The 11,387-nt window shown below is 26.3% G+C and overlaps 1 protein-coding gene across 5 annotated transcripts in view; it reads left to right on the top strand.

The window, feature by feature from the left end:
• The window catches only part of LOC100164904, a 224,385-nt gene that overhangs the window by 97,562 nt on the left and 115,436 nt on the right, over positions 1-11,387 (top strand). The gene's annotated exons all lie outside the window — the stretch shown is intronic.

Raw genomic sequence — 11,387 nt, 5'->3', positions numbered from 1 at the left:
AGCGGGAGTGATGAATGTATTGATTTTACAATGGTCAGTGTTTTTTTTTTTAATTTTTATTTGTGTCTGTGTACACGATAAGTAGTCGAAATATAACATAATTTCCAAGTATTTCCAGTATCTTTTTCGATGGGAAAGTAAATCCAGTTGGTGCGTTCGGGAGGTCAAAATTTAAAATTCCCAATTCTTTCAATAATTTTTGACAGAATTTATGAAAATATTTAAAATTTTAAATGTTCATCTTTTATAGATAAGGATTGAAAATTAAAAACAAGGTTCTACGTAAACAGGTTGTTTTGTAACAAAAAAACTAAAATATGATATTTTTTTTTTATAGTTATATTATATTATGTTCAAATTTGGACGAAAATACATATTAAATAACCCAAAATAACAAATTTAGTTATTTTTTATAATTTTATAATATTAATTCAAATTACCGGTTACCCTTTTAATTAATAATATTGATAAAACATATTAGTTATTATTACTACATTATAGTTCTGAAATTTAAATAGGTAGGACTCATATTACATTGTTTATTCTTTCATAGTAGACAATATCGTAGATTTCTATATTTGGTCATCTACATACAAAATGATTGCTAAAATAATTGTAACTTAAATTTAAAATCTAAGTACTGACTTTATGGTTTTAAAATTGTACGTTAAAGAAGCTTGACATTATAATTGTATGTCATTTATACTTTATGGGTGTATTCATTAGCATATTATTTTTTGACAAATTGATTTTGGCACTTTACCAAAATGACAAAATAATGAAGTTTTGGTTTGGCCAAATCCCCAGTCAAAAATATCGTGGCTAATAATAAAATGAATTGCCTGTTTGAAATTGTTTTAATGTAAATAAGGTAAAAGTTTTAAACTTGGTAATATTAAAGAGGCGTGGTAAAAAAAAAAAACAGATCTCAGATTTCCTGAAATATAAAAATTAATACTCTACTTCGTTTTACATAATTTGGACTTTGTCAAAAACATTCTTTTGATGTCCTTTGAAATATGAAATCTACTCCTTATTATTTTCGTGTATTATAAAATAAGTGTATTATTTTATAATTAATAATCTGATTTCTTTAATAGATAAATCATTATAATAATGTACAATTTAATTTATTACTAATGTAAATTCAAATTAACACTAAACTACATATAAGTTTCACTGTGCTATTACCCTTATCGTTTTAATAATAATTATTATTATTAAAACTAATTGCAACCGAACAAAAATGTCATCATAAATATTATAATCCCTGTATCCCTGTTTGAGCACGGGTTGGAATTTACGCTTTGTAAATTAGCCTATCTTCTCCCCAGACGTCTAATCTATCTATGAACCAAATTTCATCGCAATCAGTCTAGCCGTTTAGGTATACATAAAGGAGACACACACACACATTCATTTTAATATACATATAGATATAAATATATCTAACGGGTCAGTAAGTAACGGACAATATTCATGATAAATATTTTTCAAGAGTTTATTTAATAATATAGGTAAATAGTATAATATTATTTAAATCAAACTTTTGTATGTACATTTTATTTACTTAGATATAACTATATTATTTATTGAAAAATACAATTTCTGACAATAATGTTTGTTTGGTTATTAAGTTTAAAAAAAATGTAATTTAAAAGGTTCGTCGTAAAAATGAAGATGGATTAATATTAGTTTTGCTGTATCAAGCATAATAATCATGAATATGATACTCTAGTTCAAATCCAATGTGTATAAGAAATTATGAAGAGTTTTAATAATGTGTTAAAACTTAAAATTGAAACGCGTAAACACAAAAGGATAAACGACCCCTAATACAACATTTTTTATTTTTTTTTCTTGTTTAAGTTATTAAAATATAGGATTTTTTTCTTTAGAAGATAAAATAGTATTAAAAATATTTACTTAAGCCCAAATAGAATAGAATGAAATAGCACAATAATTATTTAATACTATATATATTATAATCGTACAGAAAATATGAACAATGATAAAATATTATGAGAGAGAGTCCATCCAGTAAGCAAAACCATTAACCAACTAGTTTTTTTTTATATTTAAATATAATAATATTATATATTTATTATTTTAAACTAGTTACTTGCCCATAGTAAATCTATGTTATATTTTTATTTAGTCAGTGTGTGGGATTTATAGGTTGTCTGCAGAGGCGGACTTACAATTTTTCCGCCCCTAGGCATTACAACCCTAGCGCCCCGTACATTGGCGTGCTCCCATGGGGGGGGGGGAGTAATGCCCCATGAACTAAAACAAAACTATAAAAATTGTATTTAGGTATTTTTATATTTATACATACCAACTAAACAAATAAATATTGATGCAATTTGCATAGGTACATTTGTACACTTGTACAATAATTAAATCATTTTGCGCCTTGATTTATCTGAGCACCCTAATCTCTATAATCGATTAGCAAATTTTTGAGCAGTATGCAGTATGCACTATACAGGAGACGGGCGATAGTACCAGCGTCGCGCGTCGTCATGATATTTATTATTATTAATTACTTTATCAAGATACCTGATTTCCAGAATTAATTTCAGTATTCTAATATTGTGGTGCCGGGTGCGGGGTGAGGCGGGTCATTCCACTAAGCACTGTGCGAGCTGTCCCCCACCTAGCTAGTAGAGCGGCTATATACAATGTAGTAACGTACTCGGCGGCTCGAGGCAGTATATTTTACCGCCTTGGCTGGCGTTTTGCGCATGCGCCATTCACAATATTGTACGTGTTTACGCCGCACACCCGTATACCATCACCCATGCATTAACATAGGTAACGCCGGCAACTGCCTCGTCGAGTGTCGATGTCGAAGCTCTAGCGTGGCGGAGCGCGCTGGTCGCAGGATTAGACTCAAACGGCAAGGTTATTATAGCTTATTATAAATTAAAACGTTACTGTGACGTGACTACGTGAGCCATTCTCCAGTTTCATGCAAGTTGTATACGAAAGAAAATTAATATAAAATATAAATTTAGGTAAATAGAATTATTAAATTATGAAAAACTAAAAAGTAAAAATTAACTAAAAAATTGCGCCCCCAAAAATATTGCGCCCTAGGCCAGTGCCTTGGTGGCCTATGGGTAAATCCGCCCCTGGTTGTCTGATGAAATATGTAATATTAAAGGGTTTGTGTTAATTTATAGTTATAAGTAAAATTCAGTTTTATAGTTAAGGGGGGGGGACTTGGTTAAATTATTCAATTTTACTCGGAGAGTGGAGTTAAAGACAAACAATGGTTCGAACATTAGTTATCACTTATCATGCGTATAGGATTATCGACTCAAAATGATTTATGTGGTACCAACAAACTTGAGTTAGATTTGCAAAGACCCAAATTTGGATCTCATATGCTCAAGTGTAAGGTAGCAGTTAATACAATTATTTCTTAAAAATGATTTGTTATAGGTATATTTTAAGTTTGGTGTGCATTTGAAGCTTTGGTTTTAAAATTTAATGAAGTTAGTGTATTCAGATGCAGGGAGTTTTTCCTTTTTTATTTAAAGTTGTGGTCAGTCTATTTTACCATGCCTAATTCCAAGATATGTGAACTCCAAAGAGGCTGGGATTTGGATTTCTTGAAAACTTAGATTGAAGGTTTATATATTTTTAACGTGAATGGTACAAAAAATACAGATATATCTGAGTTTATTTTGATTCATGTACTACGTGTGTCATCTGCGTAAATGGTCATAATACAATTAGTTGTTTTAGGTATATGAGCCATATAAATATTGAATAAGTCTAAAATATAGTTAGGTCACACATTTTAAAATATTTAGATAGTATTGATATATAAGCCATAAACATCCAAATTATATATCAATTTAGATTCTAAACAATCTATATAACTCATTAATAACATTATGCAAAGGTAAATTAATAATACATATATTATTATACATATATTGAAAACAATTATAAATATATAATAATATAATATAAAGACAATATATTATATAATAACAATTGAAAAAAAGCAGGTAAGTGGATGTTACTGCTGTACAGTAGGTTATAAGTGGGTCATTGTATAATGGGTTTTATTAGACTTGAATTCAATGATAAAATATCATTGTATAAGAAAAACGATTCTGAGCGGAGACGGTTTGTCAGTCTGGATATTTTATATTGCTATTATTTATTTTATCATGTAAGTTGAATAATAATTATAATATTATAATTTTTTATTCTTTTTTATATATAAATTTAAATATATTTATAAAAAAAAAGTGGGCAAGTGGGTATCACTCTGCTGTTCAGTAGGTTACAAGTGGGTCACTGTAATGGATGGTGTTAAATTTTAATTCAATGATATAATATCATTGTATAAGAAAAACGATTCTGAGCGAAAACAGTCAGTTAGCCTACGATATTACTAAGTACAAGTAACTATATTTAATGTTATATTTGTGAATAAAGTAATTTATATATTATAACCTATTTGCGTGGATTTAAATTTTTAATTCTTAGCTATAAAAATTGAACATTTTATACATTTTTAATTACAAAATAATTATTAAATGTTAAGTTTGATATATGTTGTCAAAATTCGAACTTTAAATGCTTATTAAATAAAATTGTGCATATGTGTTTTTAATATTTTTCATCTGATATTTAATCAATATATCAAGAGCCTTGAATTACATTTTCAAACTTTTTGACCTAACGAATAAAATTTTATTGACATTTATATAAAAAAAAAATTGAAAATGTCCGTTAACAGCTCAAAACGAGTCAAAATATTTTCAAAATTTTATCAAGTATAGGAATTGTTAAAATAAACATATGATATAAGTTTCAAGTGTTTACGATTTTTCGTTGATCCTACTTTGTAAAAATATGAATTTCAAACGCTCATAAAAATTTAGGTAATTGACTTGCTTCTAGACATTTTTTTTTTTTTAAGGTAAACGAACTTATGAAAAGTCTTTTTATTATTTTTTATCTGTCTTTGAAGCAATATATATATATATATATATATATGTATATTCTTAATATATTAGGAGCCTTATATTATATTTTCAAGCCGACAAATAAAATGTATTAATATTTATAGAATAAAAAACTAAAAAAATGGAAACTAATAATGTCCGTAAACATCTCAAATTTTATACAAAATACATGCTAGTTACATTGTAGGTATCTATTTTTAACACAATACTATACGTCGCATTTATTTCATATTTAAATAATAAATTTTAATTTATAACAAATTTTAAAAAAGATTAATAACAAGATTATTATCATCGTTTTTTTTTTTATTTTAAGGTTTTGTTTGACTCTGACGTTATACTTTTACAATGTAAATAAAAACGAAACAGTAATTTTATAAAATATTTTAATATATTTAAACTTGAATATATAATATACCACAAAGTAGTAACTATTTTCAACCTAACAGACTCTTATTAGTTGTTACTTATTAGTAATTACTTAACCATTGTGAAATGTAAATATTATCACACTAGTACCTATACATTAGTCATTAAACATTAAACATTTAACTTTTTCATATAAATTAAAGTCAGTAAATCAGAATCATTGATATTATCATTGGGTATTAAGTATATAGGTAATAATCTACTTTAAGATATTAATATATTATTATGTACTTATTTTCAATTATATTAGGTTCAAGTGTTGATAACCAACAAAATAAACAGATGTGGTACAATGATAACAACCATACAACCTCAAAAATTAATTAAGTTATAAAAAATGCATTAAAACTAAAATTTTCAAATTTTCAGAAAATTTCAATGAAAAAAAAATTCCAATTGAAAATTTTTAAGCTGACATCTTTAGCTACCTCTATTATACAATTCTCTTTTGTAAACATAGCTGTACTTGTATATATTATTATTATAGGTACATAATAACATCTTTGTGATAAGAGTAAATACTTTTAAGTTATCACTCCGAAAGCGTAACTATATTATAAGGATTCAAATAAAAAACTAATTACAGTTTTACCAAATGATTATTTACTTTACTAAACCATTCCATTTATTTTTTCTCTCCTATAACCATAGATCGTAATAATGATTTATTTATCTGTAAAGTTTTAGTAATATAATTTTACAATCATAATTCCCATTTAACTTTATAGACTAGAAAAACATAATATTATATTATAAACATTAAATACAAATTAATCAACACATTACTTTAATAGTTAAATACTTTAATGTAAATAAACTGTAATTAATTCTACAAGTTTGTAGTTTTCATACAACCGATGTAATATATTATTTAAATTATTTACAATTAGAAACTTACAAAATTAACTGTATTTTGTAGTAAATCTACTTCAAAAATGTATTTTTCAATGTATAAATTTTAAACTAAATCAAAAATTTAAAAAAAAATTAATTATTTGTCCAATCCAAATTGTTAAAATTAATTATAATAACTTTCTTGTAAATTTGTTTTAATATACAAGCACAGCACTTTAGGTAGATACCAATAAAAATAATAATACATTATGCTGTTGAATTATTTTCAATGGTGATCAAAATTAAAAATTTAATGTTTTACATAATTACATTGTATATTATTATTCATTTCAGATATTAAAACAATTAATTTTCGATTTAGTAACATTGAACTTATAACTAAAGACCGAAATAATATGCATTTTAAATTGTAAAATATGCATGCAAACATGCACTAAGAAAAGTCAAAATATGCAAGAAAAGAATGCAAAACATGCAAAATAATTTTTGATTATTACAGCCATTTATTTATTGTAAAGTTATAAAATCAAAACATAAATTATGAAAAAAAAAACTACAGTATTATATTATTTAATGATGATAAAATTGAATTTTTTTTATTTTTTTTATTTTTAAAAGATATTTACAATCTATTCAGAGAACAATAAGCAAATTAGATAAGAGTAATAAAAACATGAGTAATATGACGGAAGAAGCCACCCAATGATGACACTACCTATTTTGATTAGAGTTTAGTAGGATGATTTGGTCTAGGATAAAAATTAAATTAAAATGAAAAAATATACAGTTTATTCGATATTGGAAAAACAATAAGTAACAATAATATATTCCATATTTACCTCGGTTAAATTATGACGGCGGTTTGTGATGATCATATGTTTGCATGCAGAAAAACTTCGTTCCACATCAACGCTCGTTATGGGCGCATATTTAAAACTTGACAACATTTCCGGGGGAAAATGTTTGATGGAGGAACTCTTTAAGTCAACAGTCTCACCTAGGTGTATTTTAGCAATTTCTTTTAAAATTAGCAAGCCTTTATTTTTATTAATAATTTCGGAACATTTTTTTTTTTATTAATGTCATTTTCAGCGAGATTAATAATAGAATTCGTAACTTGTTCAAAAATGTGTAAAGTATCTATGAGTAACAAACTTGAAGTCTCAAGCTTTTTAATGCTTTCAACAATAATCGAAAAATTTGTTTTAATATAAGTGAATATAGTTATAAGTTATAACTATATTCACTAATCCTAAATATAATAGACATAATATAATTATTTAAAATATGATTTATGAATTAAAAATATTTCTTTTTCATTTTTTTTTTTTTATTGCGAGGGTTGTTGTACAAGGTCCATTCTATGCATATACAATATAATATTATTACGTACATTAATAAATTACCTACAGTCTAAAGCACGTTTTTAACTCAATAATAATAACGAAATAAATTCACGTGTCTTAAATGTTGTATGGAAATCAACTATTAACATTTGAATACCCATCTATAATATTTTCTATCTGTGGTCTCCCTAAATCAAACGAAGATTATGATTATAGATTAAACAGAACTCACACAAAAGTCATCAGAAATATAAATGAAAGGCAAAGAGTATAATAATATTAGTGGCTGACCCAAGTCGGGTATTGGCAAAGTCAAAACCTTCCATATTCTTCTATTGTGCCTACAGTCAAATGCAATTTCCGTATTTAAGGACATTGCCGAAACCTATGGTATGTGAATTATGTGATATACATTTATTGTATATTTCGTATATTTCCAGTAACTGATTTAAAGGATTTTTTTTTAAATATTGTTTAAAAAAAAAACAGTTTTTGATTTTAATCAGCATAATGAACTGCAAGTTAAATATTTACTATTTAATAATATGAACCATATATTACTTAGCAATATTTTAGTAGTTTTTTTTTTTAAATTTCAAGTTTTTTTAAATATCATACTTATAGAAGCAAAACAATGAATAATTACCTAGTCTTAAACAAAAATTTGGTCATGAGCATATAAAATAATGTATTTTAATGTAACTGGTAAGTAGTAGAATGACGGGAAATTGTACGAACAGAGCAGAAACTCCAATAAAACTAACCTATATTATACTGGCTTTCAATTATTTTCAATGTGTATAGTTAGTCATGTACAATGTATGTGTTTAAATATTCAGTTATACATTTTAATTGAAATAAATATATATTTTATATATTTTAAAACAGTAACGATATGATTTTGACTGTAGATGTATAAAAGTGCTGTGAAAATTCTGAATCAAAAAACTGTACAAAAAACAATTCATAATACTATTACATACATTTTGAATTCACTGTGTAATGTGTATGTATAATATTTGTGGGTATTTAGTACTCTACAGTGTTCGGAACGTTCACTAAAAAAATGAACTCGTTCACGTTCACGTTCAGTCCTTAAAAAAGGAACTCGTTCACGTTCTTTCAAGAAATGAACACGTTCATTGGGTCGTTCATTTATTTTTTATACATTTTTTTTATGAATCATTTACCTGCTGTAAAGGCTCAGTCAAACAAAGAGTGACTTTTTGTCCAGCAATCAAAAAATGAATCCGGACTTTTTGTACCCGGACTTCTCGTCCGCCATGGTTTATGGGTACGCGGACTGCGGCGGGCCAGCGGTCTTTGTATTATTTTACAGTGTCCGCGCGGGCAGCCCACTTTCTGTTTGACCGAGCCTTTAATATAAGAGCCTATAAACATATACAACTCAAACCAAAAATAAAAATACTATTTAGACTTATATATAATATAATTAATTAATATATTTTATAAATATATTTATTAAAGGGTAAATAAATTGAACGTCTTAAAAATCGATCAAGTTCGTTAAAAATATAAACGTCGTTCACGTTCACGTTCTATTTTAATAAAACGAGTGACGTTCACGTATCGTTCCCTAAAAATGAACGTGAACGCGTGAACGTGCGTTCATGAACGACGTTCTTTCCAAACACTGGTACTCTATATTGTATAGTATAAATCATATATTTATATACCACCGGGATCGTGTTTGCTGGATGACAATAGTTGGCAGTTGCAAACATTTTAGAATATAATAATATATTACAACTATATACATATTATACAAGATTTGAAACAGTATTTAACTGATTGTGTGAAGTCCGTGGACTCAGGGTGGACTTATCATCTTAATTTCACTTAGAAGAATAATATTTTTTAACATATTATATTATATATATTTTAATTGGATAGGTTGTTATAGATTATTTAATCGAAATGAATGAATATAAAAAATATATATATAATATATAAAACTAGGTATAAAAGTATTTTATTGTTTTTTTTTTTTTTTTGGATTCGACAACTAATGAGTCTGTGGAACTGTGGGAGAGGGTACTGTAGGTTTTGAATACAAGTGTGTTTGTTTTGGCAGAATTTGTAAGTGGGCACCCGTAGGTATCTTCCATGCCCGGGTGGGGGATGGTGGCCTCTCTCTGCGGACACCGTGACTGGCCGAAGAAAAATGCCACCCGTGGCCGAGTTAGAACCAGCGACGGTGCGCGTCGCAACCGACACCTTAGTCCGCTCGGCCATTCCGTCCCCCATTATATTGTTATAACTTATAAATAATAAGAAAAACTATACACGAATGGCGAAGTTAATATATAATATTGAAAAATACCTAAATTATATAAGTTTAGTTATTCATATATTTCATTAAGTTGACCTTGAATCAAGGGGAAATCACAAATTACACATTTTCTAATAAATCAGTACCTATAAATTTATTATAAACCTCGGTCTTCTTTTTAACGAAGAATCGATTATTTAAATTAAATTATGTATTTAAAATTTACTTATAATGAATTCTATTATTTTATTAAATTCAATTAGGTTATTGATTTATGTCGTTTTAACTACATTAATATGATCAGACCTTTAATATTAAAATTTAAATGAATTTAAAAATAAACGTTTGGTTGGATAAAATAATATTGTGTATTAAAATTTGATATTTATTATTTTAATAATTTAATACCTTTTTTATTCAACTATAATTATATTTGTTAATGCTTATAGATTTACAAATTATTTTTAAATTAAAATTGTATTTTATGCCATGTTATTATTTTGAGAAGAGTTGTACGATTCAAACGTAGGAAGGCAATTTTTTTATAATTTACTAAGTTTAAGTCGTAAATTTCATTAACCTCGTCCTATCTATCATTGTATAGGCTATCATAATATTACTACTCACGGCCCGATTAACCTTTAGATATAGGTAAACGATGTCTCTTTTTGATAGGTAGTACATACTCTCGTAAAACTAATTTTCAAAGTATAGGAATGTATTGTTAGATCCAAAATATTAAAACTATAGGTAACACTATATACATTTTAAAAACTTAATTAGGATTGAAGTACTTAAAGTCAAACCGAATAGTGAAAAATATCAGAAACATAAACAATATCAAAATATAAACTAACATTTTCTAAAAAGAAATATGTCAATATATATTCATATTTTTCTTAAATTAATTTGTCAATATAATTATACTATTATAGCGATACAAATATTGAGTTACATTCGACATTATATTTTTACATCACGTGCAACGGCCTTAGGGACTTGATATAATTGAAACTTGAAAGCGACCCTAGGTTTCAGAGGGTCGAAAAAGACTTCGTGCTAAAGTTATGCTCCATAATATGCGAGTACTTAGTTACAAGTAACTTGTTATTAATAAATATTTTTTCGTATTGTTATTAGGTACATGCACAGTTATTATTGGAAAAGTTTTACAAACAATACTTCCCAGTAAATTAAATTTTACAAAAAAATAATTTAATATTTTTTAACTAGCTATACATTACTTTTATCTCATTTCATATTATTATTACTATTCTGTGAATTTACAATTATTTCAGGATAAAAAAAATTAATGTTGTTTAAAGAACATGGTTTGTTTAATTCTTTGTTTATATAGATATTTAAGGTCAGTGAATGTGATCTAAAACGTATGTAAAGTAACGTATTTCACAGCAATATTCTGTAATTTTAAATATACCACTACAATAAATAACAAGACTTGGAATAAAT

This window comes from Acyrthosiphon pisum, chromosome A2, assembly GCF_005508785.2.
Source record: "Acyrthosiphon pisum isolate AL4f chromosome A2, pea_aphid_22Mar2018_4r6ur, whole genome shotgun sequence".
NCBI lineage: Eukaryota > Metazoa > Arthropoda > Insecta > Hemiptera > Aphididae > Acyrthosiphon > Acyrthosiphon pisum.
This window is presented reverse-complemented; position numbering and strand designations above follow the sequence as displayed.